This window comes from Saccopteryx leptura, chromosome 3, assembly GCF_036850995.1.
Source record: "Saccopteryx leptura isolate mSacLep1 chromosome 3, mSacLep1_pri_phased_curated, whole genome shotgun sequence".
In the NCBI taxonomy this organism is placed as follows: domain Eukaryota; kingdom Metazoa; phylum Chordata; class Mammalia; order Chiroptera; family Emballonuridae; genus Saccopteryx; species Saccopteryx leptura.
Genome location: NC_089505.1, coordinates 75,794,336 through 75,813,987, shown reverse-complemented (window position 1 = coordinate 75,813,987; position 19,652 = coordinate 75,794,336). Strand labels below are relative to the sequence as shown.

The 19,652-nt window shown below is 53.3% G+C and overlaps 1 long non-coding RNA gene across 1 annotated transcript; it reads right to left on the bottom strand.

Annotated features, from left to right (window-relative positions):
• Positions 1-4,834: 4,834 nt before the first annotated feature.
• On the bottom strand, positions 4,835-10,467 carry LOC136399386 (uncharacterized). The gene is made up of 3 exons (XR_010750149.1): positions 9,977-10,467; positions 5,113-5,163; positions 4,835-4,972 (listed from the first exon to the last, which is right to left on the bottom strand). It is a non-coding gene; the product is annotated as an uncharacterized lncRNA (long non-coding RNA).
• Positions 10,468-19,652: the final 9,185 nt, after the last annotated feature.

Below are 19,652 nucleotides of genomic sequence, written 5' to 3'. Positions count from 1 at the left end.
AAGGGAGAGAGACAGAGAGAGAAGGTGGAGAGGAGCTGGAAACATCAACTCCCATATGTGCCTTGACCAGGCAAGTCCAGGGTTTTGAACCGGCGACCTCAGCATTTCCAGGTTGATGCTTTATCCACTGCGCCACCACAGGTCTGCTCCTCTTTTTAAAAAATTCTTACAGGACCGCATCCACAAAGTTTCTCGAGTCATGGTCAAACAGATGCTCCTACACCCATATACACAACTCCCCTCAAAGCCACCACCTTCCAACTTCCCCTCCCACGGCACCCCTAAGCAGCAGGAAGTAGCCAGATGAACAGCAGTACCCCTATCTAACATAAAAGTTCGGAATGTGAGGTCCATTGGCAATGGGAGAAGGTCACGTGAGGAACCACGCACATCCATGTGCACCAAAAGAAACTTCCCAGGAGTCCTTTGGAAAAGAGTGACCCTCTGTCAGCCAGTGAGATTTCACCACGTCATATTAGCTTGACCACCCTAGACAGCCCTTTAAATTTCCACCACGTGGTTTCCCCCATGCGACTTCTCTGGCCCATCTTGCGGACCAGAGAGCTTTGCCCAAGATGTGCTCTGAATAAAACTTTTATTATTCCACACTCGATAAATACTCCCTTCTTTCTTCCTCAGAGGGAAATACCTTACACACATGACAAACACGGGGTATAGCTGACCCAAATCGTGCAGTGTCTAATATAGCTCGGAGGCTGGTTATATACACTTGATCACATACAGGTTGGTGGGAAAAGGAGGAGGAGGGGAGCGTGACATAATCATTAACATTCATCTATAGGATTTATAAAAAAACATTCTTACATATTGAAACTTATAAGGTAACACAATAGCATAAAATGTTGTTTTACATATTAAAAGACATTCCCAAATCTTTTAGTGTTTATCTGCCATCCCTTTGTTTTAGAGGTACACACATCAATCACATGACTTCAGGATGGGGGGGGGGCTTCATGATGTCAGAGGATAAGCGTTTGTAAATTGCACATTAAGGAGAAAGAAAGGGGAAAGGAAAAGGCCAGTCAATCTTTCTTCCCTTCCCCTGCACCTGGCTAGCTGTTTACCTTCTTCCATTTAAAACCTAGTACAAAAACCTTTCCATTTACAATACAACGCTATCAGCCATCCTGAGCTGGTGTAAATCAGACACAAGTATAAAAATCATATTTATAAAATCTCTCTGTATGCTTAGCCTAAATCATAAAATGCCTTTTAAGCCTCTTAGTAAAAGGGGATTTCTTATCTCAGTACATAATTTGTCCAGGAAACTCCGACATACCTCTCCCTTCATTCTCTACAGAAAGGAGGGGGCAAAAAACCTGATTCTTAATATTCTAAAATATAATCTTTGCAATTCTTTGGTACCTTACTACATCCTCACACTCTCCCATATTCAAAGTCAGCAGCCCCATCACTTTATCCAAGGCTTTCCTTGTCCTATATCTTTTTATTTTCAATTTTTAAAATTGTTTTAAAGATTTTACGTATGCTTCTTGGAGAAGAGAGACAGAAAGAGAGAAGGAGGAGGAGCAAGAAGCATCAACTCCCATATGTGCCTTGACCAGGCAAGCCCAGGGTTTTGAACCGGCGACCTCAGTGTTCCAGGTCGATGCTCTATCCACTGCACCACTGCAGGCCAGGCCCCTTGTCCCAGCTCTTTGGCACTGTCTGCTAGGAGCTTTGTGATGCCATCGGGCTCCCCTTGATCTTACACATGCTCCCATCTCAACTCCCTTCGTGGTGTCAGAGCTGCAGAGTCCCTGTGGCCACAGGAGGTGACAGAGTCACAGGGACAGAGGATTAGGAGGTGCCCGTTGGTAGAGGTGCATTATTCCGCTGTCTGGTGTCTTCAGGGACCTCTTTGGCCACACTGCACACACACCATGCCTGGGCGCACCCCGTTGGAGCCGAGGTCAGCAATCAGCTCTCGGTGAGTGATGGACATCTCATGTCTCATGCTGACTTGGCCAAGACAGCCTCTGTAACAACCTGGTGACCACTCAGATGTTGTTGTGCAAAGGAGCACAGTTGTCTGAGGAAACGCAGAGCGGTAGCTCCAAGATGCTAAAATGTCCGTGTGGCAGTTCAGCGGCAGCTCCCCACTGAGACCCTGTGTAAGGAGCTCATCTGCTGCAGGTGCTCCAAAGTCCATGGGATCTCCCGGGTCCCCCAGCCTCAGCACTGCACAGCCTAAACCCGTAGCCAAGACGTCTCTTGTTCTGGGCCCCACCCAAAACCAGCAACCGTAGAAGACAGGCGTAAGTGGGCGGAGGAGGCTGCCCAAGAAAGATATGTGGTCTCCACAAGTCAGTGATTGAGGTGTTTGTACCAGTTGAGATTTTTTTCCATTTATTTATTTATTAATTATTAAGAGAGAGGCAGGGAGGCAGAGACAGACTGCCACATGCACCCCATCTGGGTAACACCCCGCAAATTTCCATGGGGCCAATGCTTTGCTCATTTGAGGCTACTGTTCCATTATTCAGCCACCAAGCCATTATACCGCCCGAGGGAGGTCATAGAGCCATCCTCAGCTTTGGGGGCCAACGTGCTCAAAAGCTTGAGCCATAGCTTTGGGAGGTGAAGAGAGAGAGCGAGGAGAGAGAGAAGGAGGAGGGGTGGAGAAGCAAATGATCACTTCTTCTGTGTACCCTGACAGGGAATTGAACTCAGGACATCCACACACACTCAAGCTCTACCACTGAGACAACTGGCCATGGCCCTGAGGTTTTTACATAATGGATACGAGTACAACATAAATGAATCCTGTAATGTTACACCAGGTGGGAATACCTGTGTGGATTTACAGTGTGCATCCTTCTTGATACTAAGTGGTCCATACAGGACAAAATCCCCATAGCCCCGAGTTCACGTAACCCCAGGTCCTGTTTTCTAAGTACAGATCGTTCCCAGTAGAAGAAACTCAATAACTTGGAGACAGGGTGGACTCCTGGTCCAGGGCAGGAGGAACACACATAAGTCTGGTTCCCTTTTGATCTAGAAAGCACGCTAGGGAACAGGTGACGATGGAGCAAAGGTGATGATTGTGAAGTCTCAGAAAGCACTGCAGGAAGCCACCAGGACCTTCAAGTGGTCACCTTTGGGAAGCTGAGCTGCACTGTTACATGGGACCATCCCTGCTCTGAGTAGAATGCAGGGACCAAGCAGGCAGCCCCGTGCTCGAAAAGCCCCTTCGCCCCTGACAGGGACACAGAATCCAGAGCACAGAGGGGCTGAGGGGTCCACACAGTTTCTGGAGAGGAGACACCTCAGTCACAGCAGAGTGAACCTCCCCCCCCACAGTCTCCTGCCTGTGCTGGGGACAGGGGAGGGCCTGGGTCACCCTGCCCAGCCCTGCTCTGCAGGAGAGAGGTGAGGGAGGACAGCACCCCGGCCACACAGGGACCGACACATGACAGCCCAGCCACAGGACAGCCAGTGTCCCAGAGTCATGGGCATCCTCCAGCCCTTGATGCCCAGGTGTGCTGGGTCAGTCTTCTGGCCCAAGAGGGGTTGAGATCTGGACGGAATGTCAGGGGAGGGGCCAGAGGCTTCTGAGGAAAGCTCTGCTTTGGTTTCCAGAAGCCTGAGGGTGTCCTGAGACCACAGAGTGTCGGACACAGGGGTGTGAGATTCCTGCTTCTGCTGTGACCGGTCAGCACCCGGTGGTGGCTCATAGCAACACGGTTTGTGATCTTCCGGCTCTGGAGGTCTCAGGTCCCAATGAGGCCTCACGGGCTGAAATCAAGGTGTCTGTAGGGCTGCGTTTGCTCCGGAGGCTCGGGGGACAATCCGTACCTCCATCTTACTAGTGTCCCGTGGTCCCCAGACTATGACACTGGGGTCTGATCCCTCCTCCACGCTGCAGAAGCCCTGTGGCCAAGTGGGCTGCTCTGAGTCAGGCTGGTGTGCACATAGGTGTGCAAGCACGAAACCCGTGCTGTCACTTCTCTGCACGCGTGTCCCCACGGGGCTGCGGGCCACAGGGCAATTCCAGAGTTACATTTGAGGAAGAACCACAGGGTGCGTACATGCGTTCCACTTTCAGCAGCTGTGCACACAGACCCCTCCGCCCCACGTTCCGTGACACATTTCACTTTTCCCTCGTCTGCTGTTCTTTTCAGTCATAGGCGTCCTGATGGGTGTGCGGTGACATCTCACCTGTTTCGGTTTGCATCTCTTTCCCTGACCTTTGATCCAAGCCAGTGGGGACCGGAGAGGACAGAGAAGGAGGCAGAGACCTTTCCAGGCACAGGAGAAGCTGGTGCTTGGATGCCAAAGCAAGTGCCGCTCCACGGGTGACAGGGGTGGGTGACACCAAGGCTCCTGAGCAGCAGGGTTCTCGGAAAGCAGCCAGAAAGGTGGGGACCCAGGAGGAGAAAGGAGGAGGGAGGAAATCCCAGCGCGGGTTTCGGGTGGTCAGACTGGGAGGGCAGCCCAGACGCTGAGACCACAGGGAGAGGCGTGAGCACGGAGGAAATGGCCTGAGCTGGGCACCTGCAGCCTCAAAAATGGTTGGAGCGGTATGAGGGGGTGGGACAGATGCGGAGAGGGAGGGACTGCAGGACCCGGCCTCTGTCTTAGACCCTGAGAGAAGGGAGACCCAGGGCAGAGTCCTGATGGGTCGTGATCTTCATGAGGGTCAGACCTGGAGCCAAACCCTGGCGACCTGAGACGGAGCACTCAGGAGCGGCCAGGGCGTCACCGCTTCCGAGGACAGAGTGCAGCCTCCACGAGGCGCACAGTGTGGGTGGGGCTCCAGCGTGAGCCTTGAGCCCTGGGGTCTAATCTCTCTAATGGGTGTCGTCTTGTCTCCATCCCTGTGCTCTGTGCGGGGACCTGCGCTGGCTGTGCCCAGCTTCCGCCAGAATCACCACCAGGATCAGCAAGACCACAGCAGCCAGGCTGATGCGGACACAGTTCCCCATCATGTAATTCCAGGGGCCGTGGGCTGGAAGCAGAGGACAGGGGGTCAGGGACAGGGGGACAAGACCCCGCCCAGACAGGACCTGTGAGGCAGGAGCTCCTTCTCCACTGGGCAGGACCTGTCCCTCCCAGCACTCCCTCTGGGCACAAGCCCAGGTGGCTCACCTGTCTGGGGACCTTCTTCTGTGGGTGGGAGGGTGACTTTACTGGGTTGTCCTAGGAGTCAGAAAGGGTCAGTAAATGACTCCTGCAGCCTCTGTCCCCTTCTCACGGTGACCTGCCTCCGGAGCCAGCAGAGGCCCTCCCTCCACTGGGAGCACTCAGACACCTGCCCCTCGGAAACTCCCTCTCTCCCACCTCAGGACCCTTGCTTCCACACCCCCAGGACCCACATCTGCTCAACGAGAGGACCCCAGGACCCGGCACAGTTGCAGAATTCAGACATGCTTGATTAAGCTCACTCAGGGGTCTAGGGCAACTCCTCCTCCTCGCTCTCAGACATCTCAGGGATTAACAGGGCTCTTGCTGCTGAGGATGCAAGATTTTGCAGCCCACTGAGTGTCCACTCCATGAGAGAAGCAGGACCCCACCCCACTGCCCACTCCTCAGCAGAGCCCCAAGGAAAGGGCACCCCAGGCTGAGGTGTCCACACCCCTGCCCAGGTGGGTCTCTGGAGGGGGCAGTTGGGGACTCCAGGGCTCCTGTGAGGGGCATGAGGGGCACTGAGCTCAAGTTCTCCTCCTCAGTCTGTCCCACTCAGCCTGGTCTTCACCTCAAATAGCACCCCCCCCGACCTCTTTCTCCCTCCCCTCAGTATAGCTGTCAGCCCTGGACACCCTGCAAAGGGGACAGGGAGACATGAGGATAGGGGGGTGGAATTCTCTCTGCTCCTACTTGTCTGAGGGGCAGCACATCCTTCGGAATGTCTCACCACCCTCATGACATTAGCACAAAGCCGTGGGTCCCCAGGAACAAATAAGGGGCAGGGCCCACCTCACGTGGCAACAGGGCCATAAGGTCCTGAAGACTGACAACTCCTAGTTCAGCCACTGTGCCACCCACAGTACCCCAGGGCAGGGAGGGGTCATAGGTTCCCATCAACTGTGGGGCCACCTCCCAGGCCTGGAAGATGGGTGACTCCCTGGGCATGGGCACTGACCCAGGGGATGTCTGAGTCACAGCAGGAAGTGATGATGTTTAGTGTTGAAGGAAAATGTCCCCCCTACTCACCTCCTTCCCTGAGGGAGTCACCTGAACCGTGATCCCAGGACATCTAAGGGGCTGGCCTCACCTCTGGGAAGCACAGCCTCATCTCAAAGGTTCCCCTGGTCGGGAACCCCATGGACACCATCTCCTGCTCAAAGAACGGTGGTCGACACCACAGAGGACACATTGCCTGGGGCTGAATTCTCAATACCCTTTCAAAAAGCAGGACACTTCACCTCCCTGAGGTCCCCTCGGTCAGCAGTTGGTGATGGCCCACAATCCAGGACCCTACCGGCTGTCTTACACATTGCTGCCAATTCTTCCCTTTGTGACATTTACCACAATTTAAATTTGTATGTATGCAACATGTGCTTAATATGTGCACCATGATATAGTAAATACAAATTTGTCCTTAAAATGATGTGATTTAGTCGTGTCCGGATAGCTCAGGGGATAGAGCATCGGCCTGGTGTATGGACATCCCGGGTTTGATTCCCAGTCAGGGCACACAGCAGAAGCGACCATCTGCTTCTCCACCCCTCCTCCTCCATCTTCTCTCCTTCTCCCGCAGCCAGTGGTTGGTTGAGTTAAGCATCGGCCCCAGACTGGGTTGCTGAGTGGATCCCAGTTGGGGTGCATGCGGAAGTTTGTCTCACTATCTCCCTTCCTGTCACTTAAAAATAAAAATTATGTGATTTAAGTTATATATGTATGATACATTTCATTAGCATATATGCTACTCATATTTATGTTAACATTTGCATATATTAATGTTAATAATATATAATGTATAGCATAATATATAATAATGTACTCTGTCTTCATTTGTAATGATGCTAATGTATTTGATTATATTAATTATGTAACATATTTAATACATAATCTAAATATATGCACTAACATAATTGAACTTCTAGAGCTGAAATATTGCATTTCTTAGCTGCCCTGGGCTGCCCTTAGCTGCCTCTTCAGAACCTTGTGTCCTTGGGCAAGAAAGTTTAGCTCTGTTTCCACAGATTACAAAAGAGGGTCTCTTAGAGGTGAGAGAAGCACCCCCTTCATGGGCTGATGCAGCATGAAATGCTTTCACAGAGCCTGGCACTCAGTGAGTCAGGCCGGTGATGTCACAGTCATGAATATTAGAGATGCTCTGTGAGTGGCAGCCCCTTGCTGTGGTCTTCTGGTCTTGACCCAGCCCAGAACAGAGGGCTGGACATGGGAGCCTGGTCCCCAGCACAGAGGTCCCCAAACATGTCCCACCCCCAGGCTGAGGTCTCTATTACCAGCTGAGGAGACAGGCTTTGTGTGTGTGATGGGGTGGACCTGGTAACTCCGGGGTCTCCTGTGAACAGGGCAGGAGGAGGGCTGATGCCTGTGGGGGTGTCTGGGATGGATCTGACTCAGCCTGGGTCCTTTCCACCCTGAGCTTCCACCCACAGACCACAATTGCCATCACTCAGCCCCAGATGATATTCCTGAGACACCTGAGAAATGGGAGGGGCAGAACACAAGGAGAGCCCCTGCTCTCTTCTTCTGGTGGGGGGTGTTAGCTCCTCTCCCCTCCCACCACCATGCCCCCCTTGACCTCACAGAGCAGCAGGAAGCAGGTACTCAGAGGCACCATAGAGGACAAGGGGAGGGTCCAAGCATCCCAGATGGACCCTGAGTTCAGGAATCTCAGGGGCTGAACACACACAGGGAAGGACAGCTTCATCTCCCAACGCCTTAAAAGCTCAGTCCAACCCTGGCCAGGGATGCCTCCAACCACATGACTTGGTAAAAAGGATTGAGCACACATAGGAGTCACATTGTCTCACAGAGTCTGGCCTGTGGAGAGGAAGGTTTAACACCACCATGAGTGAAATGACACAAGTCCCTTTGAAGAGGGTCTCTCCCCACCTGATCTCTGGAAGCCCACATCCCATCCAGCCCACCAGGGACAGCTCTGTGCCCACTCTGAGGCTGGGCTGGTATCCATGTCAACCTGGGGTTCTGAGGGGATCGGGGCTTCGGGCCCTGAGCCAGGTGTGAAGGTCGAGGATCACCTGTGCAGAGGGCAGGGAGCCACACAGCTGGGGGTCAAGCTGAGGATCAGCAGGAGAGGGATCCTGAGGAGACAGACGCAGCTGGGACAGGGTGCAGGGACCTGCAGCAAACCTGAGGGCAGAGTGGACACATCCTCATCTGTCACCTTCAGCTCCAAGGGCTCACTGCGATTGGACCAGGTGTGTGTTCCACGTAAATGATAGAGGCAGCGATAATGCCCAGCAGTGTGCTCAGTCACGGCGGGGATGAGAAGTCTGGCCTCTGTCCCCTGGGACCCACGTGGATACTCGATTTTCTCATACTTCTGAATAGATATTCCAGACTTGTTCTCTAGACGGAACTCAGCCCCAGTGGGGCCCTGGCACACGATGGTCACAGGCCGTCCCTGGGGGATCACAGACCCTGGCTCAGCCCTGATGGAGGGTGTGGGTGGGGCCCCTGGGAGGAAGCAGAGCAGGGTCTCAGGGTCCACTGTGAGGACATCACACACCTCACAGTCCCCTGGTTTAAGTGCGCACGTCTCTGTCTTTAGCAACTTACAGAGCTGTGCAGCCATCACCACAACCCAGTCTGAGAACATGTCCACCTCCCTCTCCCACAAAGACCACCCCACGCCCACTCCAGGTGCCTGAATTCTCATCAGCGCAGAGGGATTTCCCCACTGACACAAGGATGCTCAGTCATGGTCACATCTTGGGCTTTTCTCAGGGTGACACAGGAGGTCCCAGGCAGGCTGAGTCCCCAGGCATGTGTCCCTGCCTACGGCCATGTCTAGGGGACAGAGAGGGCTGGGAGGGAGGCAGAGGATGAGGATGAGCAGGTCATCCGTGGGGACAGGAAGCAGGGCTCTGAGAGGGGAGCAGTGATCTGAGCCGGGTCAGAGGGGCAGCTGGGGGAGCGTGTGGGGACTCATGGGGGCTGCAGGCTCCACTGGAAGTCCAGGGGGCTGTGCTGGAGCTCCAGCCCAGACCTGCTCACAGGAGCATTGGATTAGGACCTCGGACTCCAGGGCACGGCCTCTGTGGAGCCCTCATGTCTGGTCCCTCAGAATTTTCTTCCTTCTTCTCAGCCTAGTTTCATTTCCTTGTCCCTGAGGATCTTGAACCCCACGTGTCTCACTAGGCTGGGCGGGGAAAGAGCAGGTTTGTGCCCTGAACCAGGAGGAAGGCATCCCAGTTACACTGTCCCCGACAGAGGCCAGCGCTGGCCCAGGGTCACCACTCACACATTCGGTCACTCATCCACTCACTCTTCATCCGTATCTTAGCTCCTGTCTGTCCGTGTGCAGACGCCCTCCCTGCGCCATTGGCTCCACACACACGAGACACTCACACAGGGTCCCCCCTTCCTGGGCTGCAGGTGCAGAGGGAGCACAGGGCTGACGAGGGAACTGTGCAAACCCACAGCCACACGTTGTGACACACACCCTGCGGTGAATGGGGTCACAGGACAGACGGAGGCCAAGCTGACCTCATCTAAGGTCAGAGGGGAGAAGCTCTGAGCTGAGACCAGATGGCCAAGTGTGAGGTAGCCAAGCCCAGCGACAGGAGACGTCAGCCCTGGAGGAGGTCAGGGTCGAGGGGAAATGGTTTGTGTCAGTGATAGAAAGGCCGGGATTCTGACGATGAGTGAGACAGACGGCGTGAGCGCAGACGGGTCCCAACACACCGAGAGAGGCATGGGTCTCACTCTGGCTGAAGATAAAACATGAGAAGGTGTTAAGGAAAATTAAGATGGAAAAAAATATACAAAAACCTAAATTAAAAAGTAGACTCACCCTTCTGTGTGTGGATCGTGTGGCCCAGACAGAGCACTGGAGGAGAAGTTCTCGTGAGAAAAGCGCCCAGTGCCCAGTGTCCTCACGGGGCTGCTCTCAGGGCCCTGATGGCGGCAGCGGGCTCAGACTCTGAGAATTTCCAAACCACCCTCCTCAGCGTTACCTCTGACACAACCCTTCTTCTTGCTCTGACTGCGAGACAACTCCCCCACATCCTCTTCCAATCAGGTGCTCAGTCTGAACCTGTCCCCTTACCAGGTCCCTGCTTCTAGGATGGAACCTTCCATGGGCAGACTAAGATCCAGGCCCAAGCTGAGGGGACAGACTCCAGGGGTACCATGAGTCCCTGGGACTGGAGTCAAGACTCAGCAGGGAGGCAGATGACCTCCCCAAGCAATCACGCCTCTGTGCCTGGGACGCTGTCCTTCCATTCCAAAACTCACCGAGGCCTAGGAGGTTGGTGGGACGGGGAGACATGGCCAGTCCTTGCAGCCTGCACTGCCCCGGAGCTGGAAGGTGGAAGGACAGAGCTTGTTGCTCTGTGGACAGGATGTGCTGGTTAGAGGCTGGCCTCAGGGTTGCTACATCAACATCCTCATCCAAAGGGGAAGAGCTCTCGCTAGTACTTTCCATGTTTCCTGCTAAGGGCATGGGGGAGGGCCTTGGCTTCCAAAAATATTTCTCCCTACCCCATGCTCGTATGATGATGAATTTATTTGAACAAACCCCCTGAGTGTGGACCTCACCTTAATCTGTGGGACCAAGCAGGGTATAGATTGGTGCAACCAACTGATGTTAGTGCCAGTTCAAACTTCACAAATGAACCATCTGTGCTTGGGTAAGGCGTTAGACCACTTTAGATGACATGTCCTCATATTTAAAATGGGAAGCTTAGGCCCTGGCCAGCTGGCTCCGTAGTAGAGCGTGGACCCAATGTGTGTATGTCCAAGGTTCGATTCCCAGGCTGGGCACACAGGAGAAGCATGCATCTGCTTCTTCATCCCTCCCCCTCTCCTTTCTCTCTGTCTCTCTCTTCCCTTCCCGCAACCAAGGTTTCTTTGGAGCAAAGTTAGCCTGGGCGCTGAGGATGGCTCTACAGCTTCTGTCTCAGGTGCTAGAATGGTTCCAGTTGCAATGGAGCAATGGCCCATATGGGAAAAGCATCGCCCCCTAGTGGGTATGCCATGTGGATCCTGGTCAGGTGCATGTGGGAGTCTGTCTCTCTGCCTCCCTGCTTCTCACATTAGAAAAATACAAAAAAAAATTATATACATACATAGATAACTAAACAGATATAAAGATAGAGACAATTAGATACATACCTAAGGAGATACAGAGATATATAAATATAATTATAGATACATACATAAACACGCAGATTGATAGTTACATAGATACCTAGATACATAGATAATAGCATAGATATATAGATACTTAGATACTGTCAATGTAAGAACTTTGTAAACCTGTAAGAATATTTTACGAGTTTATTTGAGCCAGACTGTTGACAATTGCCTGGAGGCAAAGTCTTAACGGATTGAGAAAGTGCTCTGGAAAATGGCAGTTTCATCACTTATTTTACACATCAGAATCAAAGGGGGAAGACCTGAGGGGGTTACATGCAATCCGCCGGAGATAGAATAGGGACAGGGGAGAAAGCCAATTGGGGAAATCTCCAGGATTGGATAAAAATTAAAAATCTGCGTACTGATAACTTCTTTTACATAGGCAGGCATAAGGTAGTTGACATTTGGCAGTTAACACGATAACAGTAACAATGAGGGCATTTGTTGGTTCCTGCTCTGGTGGGATGTCCAGGCTGATGGACCCAAGAAAAAAGATGATTCCTATATTTCAAAGACACATTATCAAGTACGTTATCGTAGATGCAAAAAGATGACAGGCTTGAGTGAAGTAAGCATTGACCTCTGTTTAGAGAAAAACACTTCCCTATGACATGACTACACACCATGAACTGCTTTTAGTTAGAAAGTTTTCATTTTAGGCCATCCTGTGCAGTTACGTTAGGTCTCTGAGTCTGCAAGGCCATATGCAAGGGTCCCCTGAGCTTGTCAGGTTCAGTTCGTGGCCTCCTCTTTTATTTATTTATTTTTTTGTCCACAATACTTAGACACATAGATCCATAAAGTTGAAAAGATATTCAAATAGATACATAGTTGTATAGATACTTAGATGCTTAGACATATAGTTACATAGATAGATACTTGTATATTTATAGATGGTTGAATACACAGATAAGTAGATAAATACATCACACAGACAGAACATAACTGGGGACACTGACTGGCTTGGCTTCCGGTCCTCTCAGGCTGACTGAGCCCAAATCACACATTTTCTCGTGCAAACACTTCAGTTTCTCACATTCAAAAGGGAAACCATAAAACTCTTCAGACACCTTTATATGATTCGTGGTGGTGCACAGAGAGGTGAGTGGCCCATTGGAGAAACACTCAGTCCATCCCCTTCAGTCTCTCTCCAGGGCAGGTGACATTTGGCTCAGGTGTGATACCCTTGTCTCTGGGCCCTTCTGTGTCCTGTGACCCTGCGCTGCGCTCCACACACATCCTCCCCTCACCCCCCACCCAGCTGGTTCTGGTTATTTCTAAATTAAAAGTCCCTAACACCACAGAAACAATTGCACTAAAGAAACAGTTGTATTAAAAAACAGAAAAAAACAGTTATATTATCTGTAGATTATTGTCTATAGATTAGTGGGTGCAGCCTTCTGGGAAAATTGACTTTGCAAAGAACCAAATGGGTGTAGTTTTTGGCTCAATTTACATGTGGAGGCTGATAGGCATTCCCTGGTGTATTTAAGGCACAGAGCACAGGACTGTGACTAGGGAAGGTGGCCTCATCGCTTCTGTCCCTCACAACACGAAGTCACACCTTTTTTTTTTTTTAATTAAATGTAACAGGGTGACATTGATCAACACGTGTACATAGATTTCAGGCAAACATCACTACATCATTTGAATAGTCAATTATGTTGTATAACCATCACCCAATGCCAAATCATTTTCTGTCACTTTATATGATATTTGTCCCTCTTTACACCTTTTCCCCAATCCCCCCCCCTACATCCCCTTCCCCCGCATTCTTCTCGCCCTGGTAACCACTGCACTTTTATCTATGTCCATGAGTTTCAGTTTTATATCCCACCTGTCTGTGAAATCATACAGTCCTTAGCTTTCTCTGATTTACTTATTTCACTCAGTATAATGTTTTCAAGGTCCATCCATGTTGTCATAAATGACCCTATGTCATCACTTCTTAATGCTTTATGACATCACAGGGGAGGGCATCCCCAAGAGGAGGAGACAGAGGAGAATCAGACCCTGGAGGGAGAGACCTGAGACTTCTCAGGGTCACCCCCCCCCAACACACACACACACACACACACACACACACACACACACACACACACACACGAGAGGCCGCAGGACCAGGCAGGCCCCCCTGCAGAGCTGTGTCATCGGGAAGGGCCTTCCTTGGGTCCCAGTGCAGCCAGGTGAGGTCTATAGAGACGGAGGAGGGGTCTGCAATGCTGACGACTGTCACCTCCTCCTGGACCTGCTGGGCTCAGCCTCTCCAGATCTAGAGCAAAACCCAGGGGACCTCCAGCCCAGCGGTCACTGCTGTGCATGGAGAAGAGACCCAGACTCTCAGTGTGCCGTCCCTCCCGGCACCAAGGCCTTTTGTGCTTTGAGACCCTTGGACTTGACCCCCATCCTCCCAGATCCCCATGTTCCCAGCCCAGCTGATCAGCGCCTCTAAGAAACAGAAGGTCTAGAATACCGGCTCCACCCTGAGAAAGAACACAGGAAGTGGCCCTGTGGATCCAGAGCGCTGTGACCCCAGGAGACAGGGTCCCCCACGTGCTCCAGGGAACCTGAGGTCTGTGGTCAAGGTCACCGTCCACAGAAAGCCTTTCTCTTCCTAGTCGAGATAAACTATTTTCAGTTACCAAAGAAACACACCCTGTGCTGAGACTCGCCCCTGGGCAGAGACAAACACAGCAACTGCGAAGTGTCACTGACCACCCGGTGGTCACCCGTGTTTATAGAGACTCGCCGCGGGTGGGAGGGTGGGTGCGGTGCGAGGAGCAGGACAGCACGTCACAGACAAAGCCTACGCCCGAGGGAGGCTCTGCTCACAAACCCGCGGCCGAGGGGCGTGGTGCTGGGGACGCGGAGTGCGTGCAGGGCGGCCTTGCGTGGGTGGTTCGAGGGAACGCAGCTCTCAGGTGGGCGGCCCCAGCGTGGCTCCTCAGCCATGTGGTGCAGAAGCCTCAAACGCTGAGCCCGCCCAAGGCAGGTGTCGGTGGGAACACAGAGGCAATGGCCTGCGGGGAGGGCCGGGACCTCTGACGCTGGGCGGGGAGGGAGGATGGAGGGACCTGGGGCCTGAGAACCGGGAGAGAAGGGAGACCCAGGACAAACTTGCGTGGGTTTGTGACCATGTCAGTCCTGGAGGTAAGTCCTGGAAGCTCAGGTGCACGTCCCTGCTGTGCCCCGGGCTTCGAGGAACGGAGTCCGGGTCCCGCAGGGCAGCGCCCCGGGCACACCTCACAGCACACAGCAGGGCAGGCGCCGGGTCCCCTGGGCTCCAGCCTGAGCCTCAGTGCCCTGAGCCAGTTTCCTATTGGGACCCCGGGGTCTAATCTTTCTGGTGACTCCTTGTCTCCATCCCTGTGGTCCGTGCGGGGACCTGCGCTGGCTGTGCCCAGCTTCCGCCAGAATCGCCACCAGGATCAGCAAGACCACAGCAGCCAGGCCGATGCGGACACAGTTCCCCACCGTGTAATTCCGGGAGGCGGGGGCTAGAAGCAGAGGACAGGGGGTCAGGGACAGGGGGACAAGACCCTGCCCAGACAGGACCTGTGAGGGAGGAGCTCCTTCTCCACTGGGCAGGACCTGTCCCTCCCAGCACTGCCCCTGGGCACAGGCCCAGGTGACTTGCCTGCCCCGGGGCCTGCTTCTGCGGGTGGGGGCGTGGCTCCTGCAGGTGGGGGTGTGACCTCTGTGGATGAGGAGAGGAATTCATAGGGTGCTCCTAGGACTCAGAAAGGGCAGCTGGGGGTCCCCTGCAGCCTCGCTCCCCATGCTCTGCATTCAGAGCTCTGGGGAGACTCCCCTCCATTGGGAACACTCAGGCTCTGCTCTCCTGAATCTCTCCACCTTCTCCGCCTTGAAACTCCTGGGTCCACACACCCAGGGTCACAAGCAGTCACGTAGAGGGCCCCCGGGCAGGTGACAGCTCAGAAACCCGGACCTGTGTGATATCAAACTCAGGGGTCTAGGCCATGACTGCCCTCCTGGCTCTGAATGCCTCAGGGGCAAACAGGGCTCTTAGTGTTGAGGACCCAAGATCACCCTGCCTGCTGAGTGTCCACTCCATGAGAGTAGCAGGTCCCCACCCCACTGCCCACTCCCCAGCAGAGCCCCGAGGAAAGGGCACCCCAGGCTGAGGTCTCCACTCCCCAGCCCAGAGGGGTCTCTGGAGGGGGCAGTTGGGGACTCCAGGGCTCCTGTGAGGGGCAGGAGGGGCACTGAGCCCAAGTTCTCCCCCTCGGTCTGTCCCACTCAGCCTGGTCTTCACCTCACATAGCGTCCCCCCCCCCCCCTGACCTCTTTCTCCCTCCGCTCAGTATAGCTGTCACCCTGGACTCCCTGCAAAGGGGACAGGGAGAAAAGAGGACAGGGGGGTGGAACTCGTTGCTTCTGCTTGTCTAAGGGGCTGCACACCCCTCGGAGTGTCCCACCACACTCCTGACATTAGCACAAAGCAGTGGGTCCCTAGGGACAAACAGGGTGTCAGGACCCACCTCACGTAGCCCCAGGATCAAAGGGTCCTGGAGGCTGACCCCACCTAGCTGGGCCCCTGTGCCACCCACTGTTCCCCTGGGCCATGAGGAGTCACAAGGTTCGGATAAACTGGGTGGTCACCCCCTTTGGATTGGATGGTGGGGCTCCCCTTGGACATGTACACTGACCCACGGGTTGTCTGATCACAGCTAAGGGAGGAGGGGAAGAGGGAGAGAAAATGCTCAATTTTAAAGGAAGAATTCTTCTCTCTTCTTCCTTCTCACTGTCCTAGCTGAACCAGTCAGGTGCAGCCTCACCCAAAGCATCCCCCAAAGCACCGTCCTGCCCTGGACAGGGGCCCCATGGACCATGTGACTTGTCCAGTGGAGGGTGAATCACAACACAGGACACATTGCAGGGGCCACACAGAGTCTGCTTCAGCAGCAGGAAGGTTGAACACCATCCTGAGGGAGAGGACACATGTCTCCCTGCAGGACGTGGGTCCCTGCAGGTTCTCTGGAAACCCATCCCCACCCAGTCCAGCAGGGACAGCTCTGTGTCCACCATGACATGGGGGCTCAGTGTCCAGGCCATCATGCTGTACAGAGGGGACCAGGGCTCAGAGTCCTGAATGGGTGTGTAAAAGGTCATGTGTGCAGAAGGGCAGGGGACCTACAGGGCTGGGGTCAGCAGGCAGACACAGGTTGTGGACAGAGGGCGCAGCTGGTGGCAGGGACCTGGGGCACATCTGAGGGTGGAATGGAGACTTCCTCAACCATCACCTTCAGCCCCAGGGGCTCACTGGGCTCAGACCAGAGGGAGCCCATGTGATAGAGGCAGAAGTAACTCCCGGCAGTGACCGCACTCACTGTGGGCATGCGGAATCTGGCCTCTGTCCCCTGTGACCCATGTCGAGACATGATTTTCTGATCCCTGAAAGCAAAGATATTCTCCTTCTTCCTCAGGTGGAACACGTCAGCCCCACTGGGACCCCGGCACATGATGGTCACAGGCCATCCCCGGAGGTTCACAGAGCCTGGCTCGGCCCTGATAGAGGGTGCGGGCAAGACCCCTGGGAGGAAGCAGAGCAGGGTCTCAAGTTCCATTATGAAGAAATCACCACAACTCACAATTCCCCTGGTTTAGGTGCACACGTCAATGTCTTTAGCACCTACAGAGCTGTGCAACCACCACCACAAACCAGTTTTAGAACATTTCCATCATCCTTTTTCCAAAATATCACCCCCCATGCCCATTCCAGTTGCCTGAATTCTCATCACTGCAGAGGGATTGCCCCACTGACACAAGGATGCTCAGTCAGGGTCACATCATAGGTTTTTCTAACGGTGACACAAGAGATGTCAGAAAAGGTTGGGGTCCTGGGTATGTCTCCCTGCCCTCAGCCTAGTTTCATTTCCTTGTCCCTGAGGCTCCTGAGACCCCATGCATCTCACTAGGCTGTATGGGGGAAGAGCAGGTTTGTGCCCTGAACCAGGAGAATGGCATCCAGGTTACGCCATCCCAGACAGAGGCCGGCACTGGCCCAGGGTCACGACTCACGTATTCGGTCACTCATCCACTCACTCTTCATCAGTATCTTAGCTCCTGTCTGTCCGTGTGCAGACGCCCTCCCTGTGCCATTGGCTCCACACACACGAGACACTCACACAGGGTCCCCCCTTCCTGGGCTGCAGGTGCAGAGGGAGCACAGGGCTGACGAGGGAACTGTGCAAACCCACAGCCACACGCTGTGACACACACCCTGCGGTGAGTGGGGGCACAGGACGGACGGAGGCAGGGATCAGACCTTGTCTGGGATCAGAGGGGAGAGGCTCTGAGCTGAGACCAGATGGCCAAGTGTGAGCTTGCCAAGCCCAGTGTCGAGACATCAGCCCGAGAAGAGGTTGGAGTCGAGGGGAAATTGTTTGTCAGTGATAGAAAGGCTGGGATTCTGATGATGAGTGAGACAGACGGCATGAGCACAGATGGGTCCCGACACAGAAAGAGGCATAGGTCACATTCTAGCTGAAGATAAATATTATTCTTAAAAATAAAGCATATACGAAAACCTAAATTAAAAAGGCAGACTCACCCTCCTGCATGTGGATCGTGTGGCCCAGACAGAGCACTGGAAGAGAAGGTCTCGTGAGAAAAGCACCCAGAGCCCAGTGTCCTCACGGGGCTGCACTCAGGGGCCCTGATGGCAGCTGTGAGCTCAGCCTCCGAGAATTTCCAAACCACCCTCCTCAGCGTTACCTCTGACACAACCCTTCTTCTTGCACTGATTGCGAGACAAATCCAATCAGGTGCTCAGGCTGAACCTGTCCCCCTTACCCAGGTCCCTGCTTCCAGAACTGAACTTTCTAAGGTCAGATATGGTTGGGGCCAGAGCTGAAGGGATAGACCTCCAGGAGGGACCGTGAGTCCCCTAAACGGCTGTTCAGACTCAGCAGAAATGTAGACACCTCCCCCACCTACCAACCCCTCTGTCCATGGATGCTGTCTTTCCATTCCAGGACTCACCGAGGCCCAGCAGGGCAGTGGGACAGGGGGAACATGTCCTGTCCCTGCAGCCTGCACCATCCTGGAGCTGGAGAGAGAGAGGACTGAGCCTGCAGCCGGCACAGGGCACAGGACGTGCTCGTCAGGGCCCATCTCGTGGTTGCTACGTCAATGTCCTCGTGCAAAGAGAGAAATCTCTCTTCAGTCCATTCCTGCTAGTGGGATGGGGTGGAGGCCTTTGACCTCCAAAAATATTTCTTTCCCTCATGCCCAGATGAGGCTGAACTCATGTCTTATGAAACTCCTGGGTGTGGACCTCACTTTAACCTACAGGACAAGGCAGAGCATGGGTTTGTGCAACCAACTGATGTCGGTTTCAGTTCCCAGCACCCAAATGAAAATAAAACATCTGTGCTTGAGCAAGGCTTCATGCCACTTTACACTGACAAGTCCTTCTATTGAAAACTGGAAGCCTGGTACCTGAGCGTGATTCAACACTGAGGTTCCGGGGGCCATACCCTACATGTCTCTCCCAGGGTCACCAATGTTACGCTGTCCTCACTCAGCTCCAGCCCTCTCAGCCCTCCCTCTGCCGGAGACCCGGGAATGAGCTCTGGTACCTTGAGAAGATGCAGGTAGAAAAAGGGTGCCTTCTCTGTGAATAGGGCTTTCATGTCTGAGGGTGCACTGGCCATGGGTCCACCCTGCGGGGTGGATCGCTGTGGTTTTGGGCATGCTTGCCTCGGTCATCACAGGATTCACCATCTGGCATAAGGCGAGATAAAATGGGAATTGTAAAAGTTATTGACAGGAGCCCTGGCCAGATGTGAGGCCTCACTTTCCTGAAGAATGTGGTGTACCAACATGCTATACACAGTTTATGTTTTGAGTATGAACAAAGTCAACTTTGGGGCAAAATAAAAATTAATTGTATACACACACAGAAAAATAATAAAATGAAATAAAATAAAATGGGAAGCCTAAAATCCCCCTCTAAACATTCAATGTTATGCTATATGTTAATTTCTCACCAAGGTATTGAGTGCATTAGAAATATTCTGCTCATATGATCTCTCTTCCCATCTGCCCCCCAGTGGCCCTGGAAACAGGGAAAGTCGGGTGACCATCAGCTAGTGCAATATCATAAAGGGATTGAAGACTCAAGGGTCAGGAGAGAGACCAGGAGAGATGGCCCAGGGCTTAGAGCCGTTCCCAGCTGGGTGCTAGGAGGAAGGGCCAATCAAGGGTGGGGAAGGTGGTTGCACATTTCACAGCTACAAAGGTAATTTGATGCTATATAAATGCATCACATGAGCATCTTATACATTTTAAACTCATGTTCTATG